Source organism: Anomalospiza imberbis, chromosome 4 (assembly GCF_031753505.1).
Source record: "Anomalospiza imberbis isolate Cuckoo-Finch-1a 21T00152 chromosome 4, ASM3175350v1, whole genome shotgun sequence".
Taxonomy (NCBI): domain Eukaryota; kingdom Metazoa; phylum Chordata; class Aves; order Passeriformes; family Viduidae; genus Anomalospiza; species Anomalospiza imberbis.
Window position 1 is genome coordinate 26,094,708 of NC_089684.1, and position 26,650 is coordinate 26,121,357.

The 26,650-nt window shown below is 39.2% G+C and overlaps 1 protein-coding gene across 5 annotated transcripts in view; it reads right to left on the reverse strand.

The window, feature by feature from the left end:
* GRID2 (glutamate ionotropic receptor delta type subunit 2) overlaps window positions 1-26,650 on the reverse strand; it is an 812,539-nt gene that overhangs the window by 651,040 nt on the left and 134,849 nt on the right. The gene's annotated exons all lie outside the window — the stretch shown is intronic.

A 26,650-nucleotide genomic window follows, 5' to 3' on the forward strand; every position in this document is an offset into this window, starting at 1 on the left:
CTGCCTACATCCAGCTGTCGTCTTGTTCTGTACTCAGACTGTAGGGGCTCTAGAATTTCAAGTTATCTGTCTTCTTTATCAAGTTATCTTATCAGTTTAGGAGCAACAGTGTGTCCCTGGTAAAGAGAAGAGGCGTCCAAGTGCTACAGTATTGCTAATTCCAGTACCTACAACTGCTCACTGGTTTAATAGCATTAGGCAGACTTAGTCCAGATTTGTAACACTAGAAGAGTAAATTATCAGATATATGCTATATAAAAATAATACCTAAAACCTGCTGTCTGCGTTATTCTCCATGTAATATAAAATTGCTCTATGATTCAGGAAAACATTTCATTCATAGCTTAACTTCTAGCTAGATTTATGTCAAACAAGCAAGCAGAAATTAACTTTTCAAAAAGAGGTGTCAAAATTCTCCCATTTCCACTAAACAATATAAGCAACTCACAAAGACAACCGGTGACTAGAAAGAAACAAGTATTTCTGAGTTCTATTTTATAGAATGTGAATATGTTACTCTTTATTTGTAATATGCAACTAAGAATGGTAAAGCTACTAGTAACAGAAATATCTAAACAGAATTTAGAATCAAATATGAAAATGTGTATCATCCAGTTCTCTTCCCATTCTACGGCATAACTGCAGGAAAGTTCAATGACTAATTTCAGTCAGAGCCAAATGAAACCCTTGAAACATCCTGACAACTATGAGGAGAACTGATCTGTCTGGGTTACAAACCAGAACAAACCAAACTTCATATTTGACAGCACCATAAATGCTACTGTAAATCCACTGCTTACACAAAACCCAAACCAAGGGTGAGCCCTCTAATTTCCTCTAGTACTTCCTTATGACGTCTCCTATGAAGACAGGCTGAGGGAGTTGGAGCTGTTGGAGCCCTGAGAAAGAGGCCTTGTAACATACCCCCATGTATCACGATTTCTGCTCAGGTTGAGTTGTGCATGCCAGTCTCTGAAGCTGTGCAAACAGCCAGGGAAAGCCTCCCTGCCAGCTGCTGATGGCTGGAGGTACCAGATTCAGTGCTAGCATGTATGCCATTCACAGTTAAAAATGAAGGGAAATAAGGCTCAGAAAAATTATATTATAAAGCTTTGGAGGCATTAGACAACACCGTTCTCAAGGTAGCAGCCTCTCTGGTTTTAGTTCAGAACAATAAACTCAACTAGGTCTCCTCCTTTAAGCTCACAGAAGGGTGTTTAGATTGCGTCCTATCCTAAGGTTCTTGTCCACAATCACTATACTTTGGATCAATATGTTTTGAATATATTCTTCCATAGGGTTAGAAAACTTTCTTCCCTCATGAGATCGTCGATTTAACAGATTTTAGTGGTTTAGCAGCAAATATTTACTTTATTAATGCAATAAACTGTAACCTCCACAGCAGTAGGATTATTAATTACCCAGTCCCTGATGTCATTAAGAAATTACTCTGTAAAAGCATTAATGAAACAAAAGACACATACTAGTCCTCTGACATGTGTTAGAAAAGCCAGGCAGGCAGAGTTTGTCCAGAAGGGGGCCAAATCCAAACAGGGCAATATGATTTCATCTGTGCAGTATCCACTTAATTCAGTGATTGTAGAAGAAGAAGTAGAAACAAGTTTGTTTTCATCATAGAATTGAATCATCAAGCAAGAAACAAAAGGGGATTGGAAGTTAAAGTTTCTGTTAATTTGTGCATCTTTTAAACTCAAACATAGAGATCAAAGGTGCAACATTCGAAAGGAGGGAATTTTGTCACACAGACAACAGCCACACAAACGAGATGGAATATAATAAAAAATTGTGTACCTATAAGGTTTATAAGAGAAATTTCTTGTTGAGATGAAGCTAGAGACTATGCCTAGTTCTTACACTTTTACTAAAGACAACTTTATTCATTTTATTGTCCACTGACATGCAAATCACTTCTGATTAAAGCAAAATTTAGAGATCTAAAATAAAGGTGGATGATATGTTTTTAAGCAGGTGCTACAGGAGTACTCACTAGAAAGCATAAGATGCTGACTCTCATAATATGTTACTGATACAATTTCTGCAGAAGCCCATATGGGTCCCAGTTTTGAAGTTCAAATATAGACTATTTTATTCCTATTCAACAGAAACAATAAAACTACACATTTACATGAGAGGCTCTCAATATTCCTAAAGCTATTGGTAGTAATACTAGAAATATCTGCAACTGTGTCCTTGTCCCAGGAGTCCCTCACCAACTCAGAGGACAAAACATGACCCAGTAAAAACATCATTACCTTGTGTTTTGCAGACTACCCTATAGAAAAGTCCTGGGGCACAGCTGCTAGGCTTTGGAGACCAGCTAAAGTGGATTTAATATTACAAGAAAATCCTACCAAACCAGAAGATGCTAGAGAAGGGACTGTCACACACCAACAGAGTTGAATAAATGAATCAATATGCATTAGTCTGGTTTGATATAAATCAATATGTCATGCAGGAAAGTGATACGCTTTATACTTCCTAATCTATAGAAAGCCTTGTTTTAAGCAGCAGCAAATAAATTTTATAAAAGTGTTTGATTTCCTTAGCTACCAATTGATTAGATGTAATTAGCCCTCCACCAGCCCTTCGTTAACACAGAGAATTCTAAGTAGCAGTTTACTATCATGTTTCAGTGGGAACAAAAAAGCCTTTTTTAAAGAGAAAGGATGCTCAGCAAAATATTTAAGCTTTAATCACACTTGTTTCAAGTCGTCACCCAGAGAAATACACGCAATACCATAAAAAGCAATGCAAAATTGTACAAGTGCGGCCTTGCATTCATCCCTGGTTTTGAATCCTGTGAAAGCTTGAGCATGCACCTCTGGCCTTGAATGCTGCCCAAACTCAGCAACCCTGAAAGATCCTCTCCTTTACAGGACAAGCTGAAACACAGAATCCTGTAAGAAACTGCCACTCATGAGACAAAGAACACCAGCTCATGGTATGACCTGCACTGCCTGCTGAGAATCCAGCTATAAATACGAGCTTGTTTGCCAACCCTTCAGGCTGGGAAGAGGCTGCCGGTGGCTGTGCCAGAGGGGCTCCCATTGCCCAAACAGGCAGTGTCACCTCATGTTGCTGGGAACACCTACTTCTTTCTGCTGCACTGAAAGGGCAGTGATCAAGACCAGAGGGTCAAGTGTTTGTTACTGCTCAATATCATACAGTCCTTCCTTGCTGATTAGAGGTTATTGTTAATCCCAAGTGTGCAAGATGTGGCCCTTTCACTGAAGAACTCATGAACCCAAGTCAAAATCCTTAAAAGTGGTGTGACAGCAACTGGGAGCACTGGGAGCCTTGTTCCTCTTACACTAACCAGCACTGGTGAGGTCCAGCGAGGTTTTTAAGTGTCAGGGTACGGTTCAGGCACTTTCAAGATTCTGAGAGATAGTTCCACGGGATCACGATTTTGGAAGTGGTCATGTTTGTGGGCTAAACAACCACTGTGACAATAGCAAATGTGACCAATGAAGCTTCATTTACACCAGCCACTTACAAAAATTCACAGACTGCAGTTTATCACTTCAGACATGCAGAAGTTCTTTACACAAACCTTGATGAGCCAAATTCTCAAAAAGCAATTTATAGTTGCCTGACTTGTTCCATACCATTTCCCCACACCTAACGCTTTCCTTTGCCAAGAATTTTAGCTTGCTGGGATTATTTAGTTTTCACTTTACATCAGCAAACATGGAACAAAATGATAAACAGCTGCATTCTACTTTTCCTCCTCTCAGATGGGGTATATTTCCCACCAGGAAACAAACAGCACTGTACAGAAACAAAGCAAATCACAGCCTTGCTGATTAAAAAAATCAGTGGCCTTCATACGCTTTATGCTTTATACATAGTAAATTTAATTTCCTGTTTAATTCAGCAGAATCTGTTTGCTTTCTTCTCAACCAGTTCATCAGTCCATGACATTTGTAATGCACCTCAAACTAGAGCCTGCAGTTTGAAGACAAAAGTAACATGATGCATGCAAAGCGCTTTTTAAAATCTAAACTTATACATTATTATAGAAAAGGTATTTCATTTGGCTTTGTGTTTAAATTTGTAATCACATTAAACTCAATTTGCATGTCAGCAAACTGAAAATCTTTTAAGTTCTCTGAGAAGTGTTCTGCATAGGTATGCATGCCCCAGTCTCTTCCAAAATCAATACAGCTGAACATTAAGTTGACAGACAAGAGAGATCATATTTCTTAAACTAATAAAAATTACACAGAAAGAGACTGTTTAGGAAGAGACAATCCACAGCCTTTCTGAGACCCTCTGATAAAACTTCGTGCCTAAAAACAAATACAGAATGATTGGTCTATTTCCTGTAGTGACTATATTGATGTCGTGACTTTTGTTTGTCCATCTGCCTAAGCAAGAGATCTTTCTAAAGAACAGCAGAAACAACGCAAAGATACTGTTAGGAGAGGCTTGGGGAAGTGGAATCTAGAATTTTTTGTCTTTCCCAGGATGGAGATGTATTACTTTTTACTCAAAGACTGATATATGCACAATATATATTTGCAGTTAAAATTGCAACTCCACAGAAACAATAACCCTGAAACTTTTGATAACTGAAAAATATACGTTCATTCACTGTTAATTAACTCACATTATTTTTATGTGCATAAGGAAAGAAAAATTTTCTCTTTTATCACAAAGAATCAGCCCCAGCCTTCTCACTTAATTCCTAGGCCATTAGATCAACACCAGCTCAATCAATAAGACACCAGTGGAAAAGGACTAATGTAACAAAGAATGTTCATCACCACCAAGTAAATTCAGCTAAGACTTTTCCCGTGTAGTTCTCCTGAATTTCTTGGATTAGAAAATAGATTACAAAAGTTACTGTTATTTTTTAACAAAAAAGTTGATATTATTTATATTTCAACTGATCTCTGGTCACTTAAATTCTTCAGAGCTGTCTTTACTTCTGTCTCTGGTAGAATGTGGGATTCGTCTAGCTGGTCATCCAAGCTGAATGAAAACATATTCCTTCCCTGCCTGCCAGTGTTACCACCATAACTTCTGGCATAAAGGCCAGTGGTTAAGGGTTTCAACTGGAAAAAAGATGATAGGGAACACCAATTTGTCAGATACTTGAAGGCTAATGGGACAGTGAGCTCTGATGAGCAGCCAAGACAGGTGTCTTCATCCTAGAGCACTGTAACCATTTGGTGACTAATCTGGTAATGACTCACTGCACGTGTACATAGAAAGAGAAAGACAGTTTGTAGTTTGGCACCTGCTGTGTACACTGAAGCCATTTCTTTACAGAAGCATTCATGAAATATGCATGAGGAGTTTAACTTCATTTTCAAAAAGTTCAAATTTCACTGATTTTCTAGCAAGTTACCTCAAAGCTGTTGTCCTCAAAGGAACTAACTGAGCCAAGAAATGATTCTGAAGAAACCACAGACTTTCTTTAGCTGAAGAACACATTGAGATAACTTGCTCCTTCTGTCTGTAGCGACAATTTACTGCAACAGCAAGAATTCTCCTTGGAGAACATCACAAGAGAGTGAAAATGCAGCAGTGCCCTGGCACCTGTGATTAAATAGAATGTGGTATTTTGCAGAGGGCTGTACATTGGAGGGACAGCCCTTATGGCTTATCTTTGTTCCGGCTTCAGAAAAATCTTTTGAAGGCCATCACTTGTAGGATAGTTAAAATTTTTTTCCTGATAGAAAACAAAAAGGCACAAATTACTTAGGGCAGAAATTTTTAAAACCAGCAGTTGGAAGTCGAGGGAGCATGGAGTCTGAATTAGATGCTGTGAAAGCCTATTTTGCTCACATTTGACTGCAAGCAGAACAGAAGCTATCACAAGCAGCAAACACTGCTCCAGACAAGTACTAGAATGCAATTATATTAATATTTTGACAATACACAATGAATAAATGTATTACTTGTAATCATCATTCACTTCCCACACCACTCTCATGTAGGGTAAAACATACAAATCAAGAAACCAATTCTGCAAATTGCATTTCTCTTTTCTGTTTTTCATATCCTTAAATTCTTTTGCCTTTCACAGACATGAGATAGCTGCACAGTGGTGTGGGGGATTAGGAAAACTGCAGAGTAGTTCTCTGCAGCATTTTAAGAGATGCTTCTGAGCACAAAACCTAGCACAAAAACAAATGTCCTACTGAAGAGAAGTGCCTGCATCATAATCTGAAGTCTCCAACTCCTTAAGTGTTTTTCAATTGCTACAGATGTACACATTGATGGAAATACAGCACCTAATGAGTTTTCAGCTATTTTGACTGGCCCATCAGCCCTGTTAATAGAATTGTGTTTCTTTCTCTTTTTTACATTGCTAATGTCTTAATGGCTAAAATTTATCTTCCTCCAGCACAACTCTGACCAGCTAACCTAACAACTCACAATGTAACCCCAGAGGGGCTTGAAATGCTAAAATATATAGTCTAAGACAACTCATTTGCTTCCTCTTCATAATTCAGGGAATGTACTTCTCCTGCCTTTTACATTGCAAAAGTGACGCCTTTTCCCCATTTAGAGCAGGGTCAATGGGCAAAGTTGACACAGTGTGTTCTCAAAGTTCTGAGAACTGGTGTAGTTCAGAAACCAAATTACTTGATCCCTACAGATATAGCTTAGGTCTAGTTTCAGAATATCAGCAAAACATTCTAAAGTCAGTAGGGTACAAAACAATATTCACATACAGGAGGCTGAATTACATACTGACATTACCACCTACCTGCTAATATCACATATGTGTGTTCACATACCTCTTCTAAAAATAAACACTGTTTAACTGATAAACAGAGTTTATAGCTGAATGTCCCTTTTAATAGGCAGTTATGGATTTAAAGAACAATCAATGCACTGTACTTCTTCCCTCTTGTCTTAATTAGTGTTCTGCATAGTTACAAATGATGAATAAGGAAGACGAAAATTAGAAGGCAAATTAATTCCTTAATCTATTCAGAAAACACTGTAGGATTATACAAACATACACAGAATTACTCATAGAAGAGCTATATATGCATACTGTAACAGAAGGAAAAATAATTGGTATGCAGGGAAAATAAATGTTAGTAACCAAAAGGAATAATTTATCTTCTACAATAACAGCAGCCTTAACATTACCAATTCAGACAGCAGATATCTATATAATCAATGCACCCAACTGTCAGGCTGGTTTGAGGCATCCTTAGTAAACACTACAGCATAAAATGAAATTTTAAAAAAGCATACAAAGAAGTTTTTATTAAGCTATAAAAATAAACAATGACCACCAATTTAATTTATTTGTGTTGAATAAAAAGAAAATAGTAAGTTTTGGGATTTTGTTTTTTTTACATTTAACATTTAACTTCCCCCATTTTTTACATTATTATGTTGATCAGTCATGGTTCTAAACCCTTGAAAATCTTCAAATAATTATTTTAATAATTTGTTGAAATAGAAGCCGTAATCCATTTTCAGTAATGGCACAAGTAACTTTTCTCTCTGAATAGTGTTGGGAGAACAAAATAGTAAAAGTATGTAATTGCATGTGGCTGTGTAAGTAAATATGTGTATGAACAGCCTAGGAAGAATTCCCACTGCCACACTAAAACATTTTATATACATGCTGTCATCGCCTTGTCAAGATCTGGCAATACCACCTTAGTTACATATTACAGATCTTATCATTCAGAGGGAACAGAACATTCTGAGTGTGCCTCAAAGTGACATGGAAAAGCTCAAGGCATGGGCTTTTGTTTGTTTGTTTTGAAGCTCAGGATTCTGCTTATCTGCTCAGGACACCCCATCTTTTCAATGTTTCCTTTTAAGTCCTAATAATTTCAAAATAATATTCTGAAGATAGTGACAGAGCCAGAAATGCTCACTGTTGATCACACAATGAAACAAGATGAAAGACTTGCCCAATGTCATGCTAGAATTAGCAGAAATGGCAAAAAAATCACAGGAATCTCCCAAGTGCAAGTCAAGTGCTTTAACCATAGCATTATTGTTACATCCAAAGTGCACAACTAATCTGACCTTACTTACTCAGATAATATTCCTAAAGCTGAAGTTCTACTGTGAATGTTAACATTTCTTCCTATTAATATTTTAAATAGGACTCGACTAATCCAGCCAGCAAAATAAACAATACAAATCTTCCTAAAATATGAAATGTTAACACTTAAGACTTACAATTGCTGGGCAACTTTAAAAAAAATCCCGCTTTTACTCAGCTTGGCCTGAAATAAAATACCATAAAAATATTCATTATTTTAACAAGTCTTGCAGATGAAGACTCTGAATGGCTTTAAAATAAGCTGTGAAATATATGAACTTTTCAGAGCTTATTTCAACTTAATCCCTTTACATATTTAAAGCATACAAAGTTGCAAACCTGCCAACTTCAGTGTAAAAACAAAGGAGTACATATGTGATGTGCTTTATACTTGTGCCCCTCAGCCACCTGTGAAAGGCAAATACAGATCCAATAGGAAAAGAAATTTAAGGGGAGTTTGCTGCCCTTGAGAGACACAACTAGAACTACTGGCACATAAGACAACCAGATGAGGAGGATGAATCTCAGATTATAGGAACTCCATGCCAAAAAGCAGGGCTGTAGGACATCCTTCAGAACATAGCAGTGGATGTTTTCTGAAACACACAAAAGGTGAGGCTGACCAAGTGGTGGCACACAAGTAAGGATATGCAGAGAAAACACTCATCTTGGATGCAGACTGCTCAGTGGAACAATGCATAATATTTTCATCTCTGCTCAGCAAACATGACTCACCTCTTTTTTTGATACCTAGGTCAACTTTGAGCAGTGGGTGAGAAAACCAATTGATCACTAGGATTGTTACACCTGCCGTACACATTCTGCAGGCTGCACATCAATTTAGTACCTTTCGAAAGGTACTAAATTTGAAAGTACCCCTTTCAAAACCGCACAATGCTTGTAGCAAGCTATTCTGTCACCTATTGCAGCATCTTTGATTAATATTTTCAATGGGAAAGTTGCTTTCAAAAATACTTTTGTGTTTTAAAACCCTGGTAAGAAGAAAAAAAGTTGTGAAATTAAAGACGCTTTTAAAGCCCACCTGAAGTACAGAATCAGTTCAAAAACAGATGTATACTTCTCTGCCCTAACACTTGCTTGGCCTTGTAGAATAAATGACACTGTTTTAGTTGGTCTGCTCTTTGGTGGATTTACAATGTCGCAGTATTGTATGTCACAGGAAAAACAAAGAAACACATAATCCTCTGGTAATTCAGGAAATCATCTACAATTTCAGGTTTAGGTTTAGGTTTTCTGGATATTTCAGATTCTAATTGAAAGTAGTGCAGCAAATGCAAAATAGAGCAATTCCTGCAGATAACACGTTTACCTGCAACAGCAGATAAGAATATATGAGAAAAGAAACAGTTTGTTTCCTGTTCATGGGGAGATGCACTTACAGTGCCATTTGAAACACCGTCATAAGTACCTTTACACAAGCTAGAGCTTGACTGCTTTCATAAATACACATTTATATTTTTAACTTACACCCAAAGTCCCAGTTTCTGGCCGTAACAGCAGCAATCCACATCAGCACTTTCCACCCTCCAGTAAAACTGAACGAACACTCCAGCTCCATCACTCACAATCATCTTGGAAGCATATCAGAGAATAAGCTCATTGCTTGCATCCAAATTTTGCCTTCCTAAAATAGAATAGCTTGTTCTAGTCATTGATGCAAAAAATACGTTTTTACAACCAACAGTTGTACAGGAAACTTCAAAGCTCTCAGCTGAAATGGTATCACTGGCATTGGCCATGCAGATATAAGGCAGCACAAGGCAGAGTTCAACCTGAAGAAACATGGCAAACAAGGCAAAACATATTCAGTAAGGAGATCTAATTCTCCCCGTGGAAAAGAGAGGTTCAGTGAGTCAAGGCAATACCTGCACAGGTGCAGCACTGGCTCACAAGGAACCCTGATGATCCCACTTTGATATAGTTCACATGTGTCAATCACTGTAAGCGTTCTTCCAGATCAGGAAAGAGTCCAAATCTGAATCCAACTTTCACAAATTCTAACCTTCTTTCTTAAGTATAAAACTACTTTTTGTCTCCTTTCCTGTTGGCCACAATAAGAATAAAGCATGGAATAGAGGATATACAGGGGTTGCCCTGAACAGACATCATTGTAGTCCATCATGTTCTGTCTTTAGTAGGTGACAGCGATCAATGTTTCAGAAACACTGAAAATCAACTTGCTTCTAAATAAGGTTTTTCCTCTTCAGACAAAAATACTTAAAGCAAAACAAAAAGTTATAAGAGAAATAGGAATAACGTGTCAGTGGGATTCCCACCTATGTTTAAATCTGAATGTGAAGATTTCCCTATTCAGCCTCCCTCAATTCACACATGCACAAACACTCCACGTGCATTATGGAAAGGCTGCTTATGACTATTGGCAGCTACTAATGCAGCATAAAAAAAAGGCAAGGAAGTAGTTGATGGGAGGGAGAAGGAAATGATAAAAGGATGAGAAGGAATTACATAAATATAGAAGATGTGATCCAAAGTCCAATAAAGTCAATAGAATGATTCATGCTGATTTCAGAAGTCATGAGAGACTGCAAATGCAGAAAACAGATTTCAGCCCCAATGGTAGACATGTTTTTCCTCCAAAAGTTCTGCAACAGAAGGCATGATGTTTTTATCTAAAAGAATCATCTATAACAAGATAGTTATAGCCCATTTTGTTTCCTTTTAAATGGCTCTGGCAACTTTTCCGAACATGTGATATGGGAAATATTTTCTTTTATTTCCCCCACCTCATCTCTTAAAAAAAGTTTCTATGCACACACACTCAGGTCTCTCAGACTGTGTTAGTGGCTGCATTATCACAGCTCTTGGGGATGATGAAAATAGCGTCAGCTGTGAATAATGTGCCCTGCTTGACAAAAGGGGCATAAGTGACTACTTTGAAAATCTACTTAGCCTTTCACCATGTTCCAGTTAGAAATGAGAAGGTCAGCAGTCTTTATCCTGATGACCATTCCAGTAGGAGTTATTACCAAGAAAATAACTAATGCAGGATTAAAGCTCCATTCGAACCAGCAACATGTTCAAATGCACACTATGTTCAGATGGTGAGATGGGACAATGACACTTTCGGATCTTTGCAGAATAAGAAAAACCTAAAGTCTGAGAATATTTCAAGGCTGTAGTCAGTAAGCAGCACCAGCAGTCTGCAAAAATATTGTTTTGTATGACATAAAAACAAATGCATCAAAAATTCTTTGTTGTGTCACTGCAAAAACTTCTTGGCTGCACAATTTATGATCAGCACTTAAAAAAAAACCCTGATCTTCTCTATCTGTTCTTCACTTTTTATTCCATGTAAATGCAGCTCAATACAGACTATACATTGAACATGACCAAGTATAAGTAAGTTAGGTACTGTGCTCAGCCAAGTTAGCTCTAGTACCCCCAAACCTGTGCCATTCATATCACGTAACCAGCAAAAACCTAGAAATCCTATTTTATAAGGACCAGACTGATAAATAAGCATTTTAACTAGGATTTTATTACGTAATTTGGCTCCAAATATTGTGTTGTGCTAATAAATATAATCTGTCAGCACAGATGGGGAAAAATAAGAAGTAACAGAAGCAGAAATATTTCCCAAATAGTTTCAGGCTAAAACTATCATTGAAACTTTCCTTTGCCTTTCTAATAACATAGATACAAGACCAATGTCCTGGGGCCTGAGACCATGTAAATGAAGCGGATGGGAAACAAGACAGCAAGATTACAAAAACTTCACCATGGACTGCTTTTTACTATGCACTTTTTACAGACAGCACATCAAACTAGACCATTATCTCAGGCACTCTCACCACAACATGGGCACTTAGCAATGCTATGGGATGAACAGCACCAGGGAACACAATTTGCCATTTAGCTACAATCTTCAGAGACAACTCTTCTCTTAAAGCTGCTGCCTCAGGAACTCCTCCAGTTCCTCCCTACCATTATGCCAGATCTCAACATAAATATGCTTGCATGCCAATGCACAAACACATAGTCATTTCATCTCAAAGGTATGGATCTCCATAAATATAGGTTTTTGCAACATAGGTACTGTGAAGATAAATGTCATTGCTGGTGTCAAATTCAGTCCGGAGGGAATGGCCCAAGACATGGTGAAGAGAGAACAACTGCTTGGCAGAAGTACCTGTCAAGTGGCAGAGAACTTTCCTTTCTTGGTTTCAACCCTTGGCAATTCACGAGCACAAGAAATTTTCAGCATGCAGGTAAAGCCTTCACTGTCTTCCGGAAGCGGTTTCTGTGGCAGCAAACTAAGTGGAAGCATGGGATGGGAAAAGATGATCTTGTTGGGAATGAGATAGGCAGGCAGCTGCACACACAAAACAGGATCGTCAGGGGTGGGCAGGAGCACATCCAGGCTATTTTGGTGAGAAGGTTAAGGAAAGGAGGAGAACCTTACACCTGCCCAGCTGTGAGCTGGCTTAGCTGCCATGATTGACTCCTCAGCAAACTGTATCAGGATATTCCTGTGTGAACTCACTCTCAGTTTTGTGCCATTTAGACCCAAAACACTTTTAGCCAGGCCATTCTGCCTTTTGCCAATCATACTTTTTAAAAGACACTTGTTTATTTATAATTAGAGGTAGATTATCAAAAAGAATTTGCAGTAATGATTGTGTTTCTGAGAACTTCTAAATTTTTATTTTAAATCTCACATGACACCTCTTTGCACAGTTTTAAGAAAATTCCAATTATTCTAAGAGAAGAAGCAGACAACAAACATGTGCTTTGTACAGCACTCTACCATTTTTAAACTCAGTCATGGAGGCAAGAATTCATGAAGACCTGCACCAAATCACCAACCACTTCCTACCTTGCCCCTTACTCTTTGATGCTAGAACAAATGCTTCCCTCACTCCTGGTGAAATCAGTCTCGTTCTTTGTCAACATACTGGGAATAAGAGGGATCTGGATAAAGATAGCTACTAGAAATTGCTTTGAGTCCTTTCAAAAATAATAGATTTATGAGGTAGAGATTGGCCTTCGTAGCCCTATCACAAGCTGCTTCTAATAAAGTTCAGTTCCTGCTCATATGTGCTTTGAATCTGTCAGTATTGCCACAGTTATAAGAGGCAAGATAAACATTTACGGACAAGGAGACAAGCAGTGAAAATGATGTGGAAATGCATCGGACTTGGTTTTCATGCAGGTCACCACATGACAGACCCAGCAGAGATTACTCAGCACCCAGCCATGAAAAACAGAGATCCCTTCCAGGGGCAGCTTTATCAACTGACAACTATGGACTAGCCAATTCTCTTTGATCAGCTCATTATTCACCGTAAATGTGTGAAAAATCCATCTGGTTTTATTCCTCTGTATGCACGAGGTATGAAAGGATACAAAAACCTGTCTAAGCAAAAAGCAAGAGCATGACAAAAATACTGTTATGGTAAGACCTCATTCTCACACTCAAACAGTCTCTGTTCCCTCTGCCTCACACAGATGTTTGGTAACACAATAGAAGGTCCCTCTCTGCACTCTCTCTCTCACATCAGATAAACCAAAATACCACTCCATGATAGTACAAGACAACATAGTTGCTTGAATTCAGTAACAGCCAAGAAATCTTTCATTCATCCTGGACTTACAGTTACTTGTCTCAAACAAGTAACTTTATGGGTAATCAGACTGTCTACATGAAAAACAATGAAAGCAGTGTGGATTTCTGAGCGGCATTTTGGAAGAGGTGAAGATCTTTACACCTAAAATAACAAGTGAAAGACTTGACTCCTCAAACACAAAATCAGTATCATTTGTATTTCTAGCATGGAAAAAGAAAATAATGTAAAATAATAATGCAGGGTAGAACTGGCTTATAACTGAGGAAAATTAGACTTAGTCCGTCTTAGCTACATAGACCACATGGCCATTGTACCAGTAGGCCTATGGACATACACACAGTACCCATACCTCAGCAAGAAATGCTGATGAAGATTATTTCAGCTAAAAGCATATGAGACATGATCAACTTATGTGCAGAGAGAGCTAAGAATATTAGTCATAGTCCATGCAAGACTGAATAAAAAAAACTCAGTGAATTCATTTTAGGAGGGAGAAGAGAAAGACCCAAAAATGCTTCTACTTGGCCACATTTTCCCTTTTCTTCTCAAATGGAATGTTTATAAAATGCATCTTTTATATGGATCTCCAAAATCCTTCCTAAACTAGACAATCCAGCAGCTACTTGTAGTCTGTCATTACTAGATTTCTCTTCATACTTCCTTCTTTAAATATTGTGCAAGATTTGGCTGTTTGCTAATATGAGTAAAGTAGCTTTACTACTGATACGAAAACCATTTCCTAACAGATGCCAGTAAGTTAAACTGGCTTTTGGAATAGGTTCAAAACTGGTCAGATCCTCTTCTTACTAGAAGCTGAATTACTTCTTCATATTCAGCTGAGAGAAGTCTAGAGATGAAGATGTTCTGGTACCAAGAACATTTCCAGCTACAGATCATACTCTTCAGTGCAGACCAACTTTCACATTGCAGAATGGGCTGAGCATTCAGGTGGTGCTCAAAACTCCATAGGAACACTGAACAAAGAACTGCCTCCCAGTCCACAGAACTCATAAGGAATGAAGCTTTTTACATATCCACGGGGAGCGCACACTGTTGTTATTCTACCATGAAAACTGTATTTGCAGTTACCCTTGAAGTTTTGCTGTGATGTGAATGAGAAGTGGTTGTAAATAAAAAGGATTCTTCTTCAAAACTGGGGACCAAGCTGGAACAGGCACCTTTCTAGTGATACACCACAATGTGGTGTACTCCCTTATGTGAGCTGAGAGTGTGACACAAAATCTCTAGTAGTTAGTGGTCCCCACAAAGAGTTTGCGACTTCCTGAACTAAAATACTAACTTAGAGTTAGACTTTTCTTCACACCATGACTCCTCTGCCCTTTCTGGGAATCATGGAGATTTAAAAAAATTACTAATTCTCACTAGCAGATAGTAGTAGCACGTTGTCAGAGCCTTATTACATTTAACACTTTGGAGTTTTAATGCAATAGCTCCAAGACTTACTTTTCAAACCCTTCCATAAAAGGGGCCATTTCAAAGCTTACATCTACAACTGCTTCCATCCATTTTAAGAAGTAGCCTTTGAAACAGTAGTATTAAAAATTATAAAATACTTTCATATCCAAAATGGTCAGGTGGAATTTGTGAAATGAACCGCAAAAAGAAACCTCTGTTGTATTACTAAAGCAATGCCAACAACAAAATACATCTCCATGGCCCCTACTCCTGAACCTCTTTCAAAAAACCCAAATGCTGGTTATTTCTGAGGAGCAGACATTTGTTTAGTCATTGCAGATGCCTGGAGGTGACAGCAAAAGAAGTCGGCACACGTTCGTTGTGAGGGGAGGATTAGTCAGAATGAAGAGATGAGGGCACCGGGGATGTTTCCAACAGCTTCCAAAGCTCCAGCACCAGCAATTTCAATATTCTATTTGTTACTCCAAGTTAGTGGTACAAAATGATGCAAGGACCTTCTTTATAGAAAGTTAGCCATTCTCTCCCTTTCATGTTGTCTATGGAAGTCTGTAAACCTAGTATTTTCTGAAAACACTTGTACTCCTTACTTGACACAACACAAAGAGCCAATTAATTCTAGCCTCAGGGACATTTGGCAGTCTTACAAAAAATGGAGGGGAAATGCATCCCTTTAAAAAAATGCTAAAAAAACTCCAACCCCACAGTACTTTAATGAACAGGCTTTTTTTTCTTCTTTTTTTTTAATTACTAAATCCTGAGAAGATGATTTTCAGCAATAGCAGTTTCCAAATGCTATCATTATCTACCTTTCCCTGAGGAAGTATTTTCTTTGCCATTCCATACATCATTCTCTGTTATTAGAGACCACTGATCTCAAACAGAAAAATATTCTAAAAAACTATTGTCCCAATTCTTAATGTGTCTCATTTATAGGAAACACAAGCCACTGGCTGTGCCTTTGCTGCCTTGAATGGGGGTTGGACAAGGCTGATATTGACAGAATACCAGACCAAATGAGGACATATGCCACGAGAAAAGCGTGAAAGGAGATCCACTCACCACTCTGGAGCTTCACTGAAGAAAGGTGTAAGTTTTAAAGCAAGCTATGCAGCTATTTGAGATGAGGAGAAAACTAGCACTCGCCCCCTCATTCCATGAGAGTCACGGCAGGCTGTGCATCCAGAAGCAGGCTGCATTATTTACCCTTTTCTCCCTCCCTAAATTAGGTCAAAAGTCAATGGAGCAGAAGCTGTGGCTGTGTCCATCCCTTCCTCCTACTCACCAGCCACAGAAGCTGAGTTTAAAAGGAGGCAGGTACGGACCAGCCTGTGAAAGAAAATGCTAAGATAGTGTCAAGGCACAGGAATGTACAATACACCCAGAGTTACCCTGGGAGGAGCGGAGTGGAAGCTGACACTTCAGTACTCATTGTCTGCATCTGTGTACAATGGTATTAAACAATACAAAGATAAAATGGATCTCACTTCTCTGCCAAGTAACCAGGTACAATTATTGGCTGAAAAAAACCCAAAAAATTTAAGATGTATCGCACAAATCAAATGCTTTATGGTAAAATTATAGAGGCTAGACAGGGAGAAACAATCCTATTTTCTAATCTGTAATTTAGTTTCTTTAAAACTTAATATTACCTTCCAGATATATTGTTCTCAAAATAACATTTGCATTATATTATTAAGCTTTTCAGTAATATTTGTGGTATTCCAGTCCCTTGCTCCTCTGGATTTCCCAGCTTTTCTCCTATGCTTAGACATATACCTCCCCTACAAGGCTTGTCCTGAATATAAACCCCAGTCTACAAACCACATCACATTTCCTGCTATTCCCTGAAGGTATCCTGCACTACCCATCACTCATGCTAATCCCTCCAAATGTTTTGTGCACCCCTTCACCACCCAGCCAACTCCCACCACTGCTAAACACAGCCCTCCAAATGCTTTCCAAAGCTCCCACATAGAAGGCATCACCAGAACATTCCCCACAGCAGTCCTGATCCCAGAGCAGCTCTGTGGCAAAGAACATGTTTTTTTTTCTACCCACTGCCTTCAGCCATTTTTTTTTAACACAGGCTCTATGCACTTTGCAACACTGTCAAAAATGGGAGAACTTTTTCAAGTAAATGAGCATTTCTCATCTATCTCTAGGATGCAATCCAATTCCAGAACAGGAGAGCTACTTTGAGGAGCTGGATAATAATTTTTCTAGATTGCTTCAATAGTATTTCCACAGCAATACAAAAACTTCACGAGACTACTAAAGGAGGCTGCAGATACTTTCAGAATCACTGACAATTTTTAAAGATCTCTTTTTAAAAAGGAGAAAAACTAGGGAATTTTGCAACATATATTGTTCCACTTTCCAAAAAAGAGTGTTTTCTTCCTACCTAGTCTTCCAAAACTGCACTATGAAATATTTGTCTAAGTGAGACAGAGAGCAAGAGTGGGCATGGACATTACTTCCTGTACTAGGTAAACCCAGAGAGTAGTGTGGTGGAAGCTGATTGAGGTAATGATTGCTTCTATTTGGCCAACTTAATCAGTGTTACTGGCAGTAACATATAATTATAAACACATTGCTGCCCTTCATCTCTTGTCAGCTCTTTCACCTCACAGCCCCACATGAGGAACTTTTGATATCAGCCATGCAGCATCTGCCCTGACAGGACATCCCTGTAGACATTTCTAGCTGCTTTCATCCCTTTGTACCCAAAGTGATCATCCACAAACATGAATGAGTGAATCTGCCTCTCAAAAGACACATGAGTCTCAAGGTGTACAAAGTGAGCTGCAGAGAGATCCAAGCCCTCTCTTTCACTTCAGCTTCAAATCCCCTGACAGCCAATGTTTTGTTTCATATTTGTACAGCTTCCAGCACAGTGGGGTGCCACTTCACGACTTATATTCACATTATGGCTCCCTGCAAGCTTTTTGCCTGCAAGCAAAAAGCCTCCCAAATCTTCATGTTGTTATTTAGGGTGGAAACTAATGACATCCCAAATTAAAGAAAAATCCAGTCAAGGATTTTCAATAAGCATAGTCTTTCTGATTAATGAAAAAGTGTGTATTTATATATTGTATATGCATACATTAATACATACCCCAGTGCTTGCTATCAGCCTGTAGCATGGAGCTAGAATAGCTCCAGAACAGTAAATTTTTAAAGGTATTTATAGCAAATGCATTAATGGATATACTTCAATACTGCTTTAGCATATTTATTCACAAAGAGGAAAACTGAAGGAAGACTACCTTAAGAATTATAACCAACTTTTTGAGGTCTTTTTGACCTCAAAAGAGGTCAAATAAGTGTAATTCCAGAGAAGTTTCCAGAGAAAAAACAGTTTTATCCAAATAAGAGATATCTGTGTTATGGCATGTTTAACTTTTTCCTCACCAGACATTAAAAGCAGATATTTAAGAGCATAGAACACAGTGGCCATCACAACTTCTTGCCATGAGCCTGGAATATGAGAGAGAAAGAAACTAATAGAAACAGTGGAATTAATATATTTTAGTATGACCTAAAAGAGCTACTACTTGCATTTCACTTGCATTTAACACACAGTCCTCACTGTGCACTGGCCACACACTGCCACTACTCTACTGTGGCTTCACTGAGGAAGAACTCTGTCTTTCTACTGTCTTCTTCCCTTTGACAACCCTCTATTACAGGAAATGATTTTAAAATGTTTCTCAAATGTTTAAGTTGAACACTATAAACATGCAAGAAGGCAAAGGATACACAAAAAGAAACATCCTTGCTTAACAATATTTGGTCTGGAGATACCCTGACTGTGTGCTTTCAGCCCAGCCAGACAAGTTTTAATACTGATTGTAATCAGTGAGATAACTCTGCAGCAGTGTCTTGGCACCTGAGAAATACAACTGACATCTCTAAAACAACCCAAAGGCTCAGGAGCCTGAGCTTGACTGAGATGAGTTCCTGCATGCTTTAAAACCAAAGCAAGTCTGTAATCGGGTTTGGGTCCCAAACACAGGTCTGGAGTTGGCATCCCAAGGCAGGGAAGCCCACCCTGTGCAGAGTTACATTTCTCCATTTAAAAATGGGTTTGCAAAATTGATATATCTGAGTAGGTTAAAATTTGGCACTGCAAATCGAAGCCTGGCATTCAGGTCTGCTGTTCTGCCATCCTCTGCTCTCTCCAGAGCTCTCATCCGGAGCTCCTTTCCACAGCACTGGAACAGTGCTATTTGATTTTGATTTATCACAAGTGAATTATAATAATGAAATCACCAAGTTGATTTAAGCCTCTGAGAAAGATATGGTTGGACTAACAAAAAACTGTTCTGCAAAACAAGCAATTATTGTTGGGTTCACTGGATACTGGCCTTAGCAATCCAACTGATTACAGAAAGTTAATGTTTTAAAATGCAATGAAAAAATAAGGTATTAAATCCTTTAAATCTGCATTAAAGGCTCCAAGAGGAATTTTACAGTTATTTTCACTGCATATTTTATTAGATATGTGATATTTTATTCATGGATAAAGCAAATATAACAATTAGGAATAATTAGCATTTCAGCACAGAGTGTTATCTAATACATTAAAATACACATATAACTCCTCATTTAAATTCTTTATCCTGACATTTTTTTCCCTTTCTGGTTCAGGACTTTTCCATTGAGCATAGCATTTACATGGAACATTATACAGCCCCCAAAGAAATAGAAACAGACAGAACTAGTGGCTTTTGTCTTTGATATCTTATTTTCTTCCCCTCCTTGCATTTTTACTCATTTTCTTTTTCAATTTCCTCTTGAGGATAGAGCTGGTCACATAAACCCAGCACAACTTTCAAGAAACTTTCCCTTTCATCTTTCTTTTCTACCCTACTCCCCCATCATTCCACAACTGATGTGTATAATGGAAATCTACTTTACATCTGACCCTGTTCTTACAAATCCATCAGTTTACAGTTGACTAAAACTAGAGTAATAGTCTCTGTACCAACTCTTCCACCATAACTCTTCCACCATAACTTTAATACTACACAGAAATGCTGTAGTTACTCTACTATCCTTTCTCATTAAGTGTCACTGTTTTTGGGTTTTTTTTTTTTTTTTGTTTTGTTTTGTTTTGTTTTTTTTAATTTAATGCAGCACTTACAGCTCTCAGAATATCCCTTCCTTGAGCTTTTGTGGTTAGTCCCAGACCAAAGCAGGAAGAAGTCTCTCCAGCTGAAGTGCACTCTATGGTACAATACAGAACACAAAATACCTCCTTCTCTGAACTAAGTGCATTATCACTGAAACTAGGACATAAATTCTGAACCTTACAAAATTACAGCAGTGCACAACATCAAACACGCTCCCTTGCCAGATTTCAGAACTGTCATCCAAACACCAGCACATTTCATTTACTAACCTTCAATTTCAGCCTGTGTCCTCCCTATTAGAGAGATCACTTACGACTCTCCCAGTCACCTAAGCCTTTATTAATTATAGTGGTTGCAGACACAGGAGAATTGTTCCCTTACTCCATCAGCTCTCACAACTGCTTGGCCAACAACAACCAGAAACCAAAGCCTGACACTTGTATAGAAGAATAGCAGAGGAAACTGCCCTGATGGTGCACCTGGGAAATCCAGAAAGATACAGTAAGAAAGACAACTTTTCCTCACTCACTCCTCCTCTAAATGCTTCCATTTCAGTCTAGATGTTTAAATTACTATGACAAGAACACAAAATTATATTCTGCCTCTGTAATGGGTGACAACAGCACTTCCTCTTCCCCATGTGCTGCTTTAAATGCACAAGCCAGCTAAAAGCTGTGCCCAGAAGGCTTGGCCCAGGCCTTCCTTACCTGATGTTGAGGATGGATTACCTAGCACTCCAGCAAATTTATCCAACATGCATTTAGCACACATCCCATGCCACATGTCACACTGCACCCCCTCAGTAGTGCACCTTTTTCAATACAATGCTAGCCTAGATGAGCAAGGAAGCCACGATCAACATTACTCCAAAAAAGGCCAACGTAGCTCATTTGGTAACTACTGCAAGCAACAGGACAGCAACTGTTTCCTCATGGACATAATACGTGGTGCAGGAAGCTAATATAACACCACAGAAGGAGAGGAAGTGCATCTGTGTGCAGGAAGCCCTATAGGAAGCCAGTGGCTACACTGCAAGCCTGGGGTACAAAACACTTCAGAGAAACATGAGCTGTGATGAGCAGCTCCCAGCCACTCTGTCAGGGTGCCAGCAACCTGCCTGTTGTGCTTTGCTCTTGGGCTGTGACTGTCTCTTGGCACTTCTAGGTAGAACAAAGCGTATCTGGGGCTCTCATAGATGGGTGTGAGGAGGAGCAAAGCCATGAACTGGACTGTAAGGTCTATAGGACTCACAGGTGTGGAGCTGCTTTGACATACAAGCCAAGCCTGAATCTGAAATCAATATTTTCTTTAAAATTTCACCAGCTTAGTTAATAACCGACTTCTTCTGGAATTCAAATCAAACTGAAAAAAGAAAAAAAAAAGTGACAGCGGAATTTGCAGATGCAAAAAGGTATCTGAATTTGCCTCATTACTAATGTATCACCTGAAATCATTCTTTGGCACAGACCATCATGTATCATAATAGATGTGCAAAACATGTTCTCAAAGTTTGATCATTTTCTTATAATTGCTCAAAATATTAGAATATTATTTCCTTTTCTTATTGGTCACTTGTAAGTCCAAACATCAATGGTAATTATCTGTGCCTAGTCAGTTTTTAAACACTGAAGATATAAACAAAAATATGTTTGGAGTGTGTGTGGATGGAAAGAGTGTTACCATGTTCTTATATGTAACCCAGATAATTAAGAAAATTTATTAGAAACTGATAGCCAAATAGAACTACTTTTTCACATAAACTGTTTTTAAAACCATTTTTTACTGTGCTGAAAAAAATATCAAGCCGTGGAGTAGCAGTAACAAAGAGTGAAAATACAAACCTCAACTCAAAAGTCTCCAATAAATTTCAGCCAAAACCAGCCTGTCATAGCAGATTGTAGATAGCTATATATCAAATGGAAGAAAATGATTTAACTTCAAGTCTATATCTAGGGAGTAACCTAATGGCTTACAGAAGTCATCTCTTGCCAATACCACTTGCTTTCCAGGGCCAGGGAGTGGAAGAGAACCATACTTAATGCCTTTGTTCATTAAGTTAAATGAACCTTAGTTGGTAGGTTTATGTAGTCACAGTCTTGAAAGATTTTTCTCCAGTGTGTTTTTTCAAAGATGGCATTGTGAGAATAAAGGCTCAGTGCATCCATAAGTAGTCATGTGAAAGCACAGAGCAGCAGCAGTGATTGCCATGTCAGACATTTGTTAGGGCACCACTTGAAAACGGATGGTTGATTTTTTTTTTTTTTTTTTTTTTACTCTGCCTTTATCAAGGACAAAGAACCTGATATAACACTAAGAGTTATTTAAGAACATGAAAAGGAGCTGCCTGCTGCAGTCAGCAATCCAAAAGCTTGGTTTAAAATCTTCTGAAGTCAACTAAGCAACTCACCTGGATTATGACAGACTCTCGATCGGGCCCTGATGATGACTATGAAACACTCCAGAAAGCAGTGACACCTAATGGCAAACATATCTTTGCCATGATGATGGCAAGCCCTAATCTGTGGCGTGCAAAGTCATTCCTCTTGAGCTACAGAGTAACTAACACATCACAGGGACTGAAGCGCTGCCACCAATCGAAGCACCTGGGAAAGTGTTTCAGAAATAAGGCACACAGAAGCAGAGAGTTTGTCACGCAGGCCAAGCATTTAAGTAGAACATAGTTACTAACAGAGCCTCCTGGCTGCTCAGCCCCAGCACATCGGGTTCCAGGTCCTCAACTGGAGGTGTGTTTAAAATAAGCAAGTAACCTTCTCACAATCTAGAGCAGGGACAACAGGGGCCTGAGTGCCCCCCTGCAGACACTACAGGCACATAGAGATTTATTTGTTTTTAATACATCTGTTTTGCTCACTTCTCTTGTGCTTTACAAATGTATGTGAGAGTACTGTAATGAACAGTTAGTGGCGTACACTACATACCTCCTAATGAGGCTTCACCAATAGCACAGCAAATTAAATTCCTATTACCAATTCACAACACAACCCCAGCTGCACTGTAGCACATCAGCTTACAAGAAGAAATGAGACAGGCATCCTACCAAACAACAAGAATCCCTTTCCTTTACAGAAAAAAATTACGTTTTTGTCACCTTCAACATCAAGAGAAGAAACAAGCAATAGACCCCATGCTGGAATTGCCTTGATATTATTAACCATGGTACAGAAGAGCTTAAAGGTGTGAGCCAAAACTCAGGACCCAGCAATGCCGGGAACTTGTCCAACACAAGGAATGCAGCAGTCCTGGCCTACAACATCTAAAAGCTGAGAGGAGTAAGGTAAGGGCAGGACTGATTTTCTCTCTCAGAAGAAAAAATGGTATCTATAAACATATAAAAACCAGATGCATAATTATATGTAGAAACATACATAATACATAACTATATCTATTTATTAAATTTCCATTAAAAATAAAAAAGCCAAGGGCAGTACACAGTTGACTGTGTCTGACTAAAGTAACTGATAAATATAAAAACCAACTTGAGGTAATCAGGGAGGCTGAACTAGACTAGCCTTCAAAAATACTGTAGAGTATTTTTTCAGCAAAACTTTTGTACCACACTATGTGCCTGCTGCCCTAGGTGATTTTGCAGCACCTAATACATATATATCTGCCTATATGTTTCTATAGGCACAATAGAAAATCCATAAGCATGTACAGATGTATTACTGTGCAAGTATCAAGGGAAAATAATGGGCACAAAGTACAAAATATAAAAGCATGAGACAATCAGCAGTAGAAGATACAAAGCATACACAAATTGTGCAGTTGACAAGGAATGCCACCTAATCCCTGCTTAATTAAAACACTATTCTAAACTCCTGTTTAGGGAGTGAGGAGTGTGGGACGACTGATGTATGAAGGAAATATCAGGCAGCATGGATAATCTCAAAGACTTGGGAGCTTTCGAGCACCATAAATCAGAGCGACTTTTTGAATAGCCTCATAAAACACAGAATCATTACCATTCCACTCACGACTTTCAGATTCTTCCTACAGCATACAGATCATTAGGAAACTTCTAAGCAATCAAGTAATGTGGGACTGATGAAATTACTCAATCAATGCATGGGCTGAGAGAAGCAGCATAATACAGGATTGCACAATTTTGACATGGTAACCCTGCCCCTTTCTTTTTTATATAAGGGTAAGGAAAATTATAGTGGAGTCGATTCATTTCACCATTTTCACAAGAGTGCTTAATGTAGTCTTTCTGAACTGCCAGTTCCTATTTATAATAGCAGGGCAGCAGAAACATACAGACTATAAGCAGCATTACCGATGTTGAAAATATGATACAGGAAAACCTTTCTTTTTAAATGTGCACATGTACATATGCACAGACCTTCTCTAGAGATCAAAAGCAGAATCTGTATACAGAAGGTAGAAGAAGATAGAAATATGAAAAGGCATTATCATAGATACCAGTCACTGTATCCCTCCCACTGACATCATCAAGTCGTTAATGTCTACTCACTAAATTGTAACATTTTTTTGGCATTGTCTAAGAGAGGACTGATAAAATACTTTGAGACAGAAAGCATCCTTTTACAGGAAACACATAAAATGTAGGCAAGCAAGACAGTTTGTGCACTATATTGAAAAAAGTATGTACTATTAGGAAAAGGGTATGCACAGGTAACATGTTATTTCTTATGACCATCTGCCCCTCTCAAACATGGGAAAATATTTTCCACTTGGAATATATTAGCACTGCAGAACGAAAAAAAGATAATACATTTATTCTGTCTGTTGCCTAAGGCATCAGAACTAACTGTAGTAGTATTTCTTTTTCCCTGAACTGAGCATTTTGGTTTTTTCTTTGGCTTTGTGAGTTCTACTGTAGTTAATTTCTTCATAGAGTACTCTGCTAGTGCTTTTTCTCATTCATTTAAATAAATACAGTTTATTACTTATGTCTAAATATTTTATACATAAATTTACTTTATACAAGTGGAAGAAAGCAAAAAGGGGTCAGAAGATCAGGTCACAAAATACAGTGGGGGCCAAATTTTCATCTGTGAGCTGTACAACTTGGAATATTTATCTGTGTACTGGTTTACTGTTAAAATAGCTCTGATTTCAGGTGATTTATTTTCAGAGTATTCATTTTAGTAGATGTAAAGCTCTGTGTACCAGTTACATAGTTTGCCATTTTCATGGCAGCATAAACCAGTCTATAAAAAGAGCTAATCCCCTTGTCAACTGTACTAATTGTCTCTCAAGACAAATTGTGTAAGAAGCAACTGCTTTGGTTCTGCTCGTTTGGGTTGTTGGGGGTTTTTTGCTTTCAATGAGGATTTACTGTGCTGATGTATCCAATCACTAACAGCATTATTTTAAAAAACAGAATTAAAATGTGTTGCAGTTATCACATAAAACAAGTAAACCAAATAAATTTTCATTAACACAAGGGGAGAAAAGCTATCGTCTCCTCTGACGGTAGTGCAAAGGCACACGGGCTTGCCCAGCAGCGCTGCTTTAGCCAGGATGATGGGCGACAGTGGATTGCAAAGAAACTCCTCACATGCTACACAGTCAAAATTTCCCCCCAAATCCTAGGATGTAACCGTTTGTTACAAGCTCTTAAGAAAGAAACCCTAAGACGTAACTGTCTCCTAGTGTCGCTTTAAGAGTCTGCAATTGGGAAGAATTTTAAAAGTCCTTCTCCCTTTAAAAGGAGGGCATAGAGCGCTACCTCCCCGTGCAATATTTGCTGCTCCAGTCTCACAGAGCCAAAAGGAGTGACCCCTGTAAAGTTGCGGTACCTAAGGAGAGCGGTGGCTTCTGGGCTCGGGGACAGCTACACGGAGGGCTGGCGCACCGCTGCCCCAAAATCAGTCCTGCAGGAAAGCTCCTGACGGCCGCGCTTTCCAAACGCTCTCCTCGCTTCCCCTTTCACAGAAACCCGCTACGGATCCCCACGACAAGCACCGGCAGACATATTTATAAAGCCAACCCCGGGGAGAGCGGCAGCTGCCCCGCAGCCGGGGCCGGCACCGCCCCAGGAACCTCCCCAAAACCCCGGCGGGACCCTGCCCCGAAATGCACCTTCCCCGGGGCAGCGCGGCGCCGGCCGCCCGCCCGCCCCCGCTCCGCCTGCGTGCGGTGCCTGCAGATGGGCGAGCGGCCGCGGGGGAAGCGCCCTCCTCTCCCCATCTCCGCTCCTCTCCCTCCCCGCGCATCCCCGGCCGGCGCAGGGGGGCCACCCGCTCTCTCCAGTCGCGGGAACCGAGCGCCGCTCGGCAGCGGGGCTCGGCGCTTCCCAGGGATGCGCCCGCCGAGAGGGAGGGCTGCCGTGCCGGAGATGGCTCGGGATAACGGAGAGCGAGGGGGCACGGGCGGCGGGGAGTGCGGGCAGCGCCGTGCACCGGCATTAACCCGAGCTGCCCCCT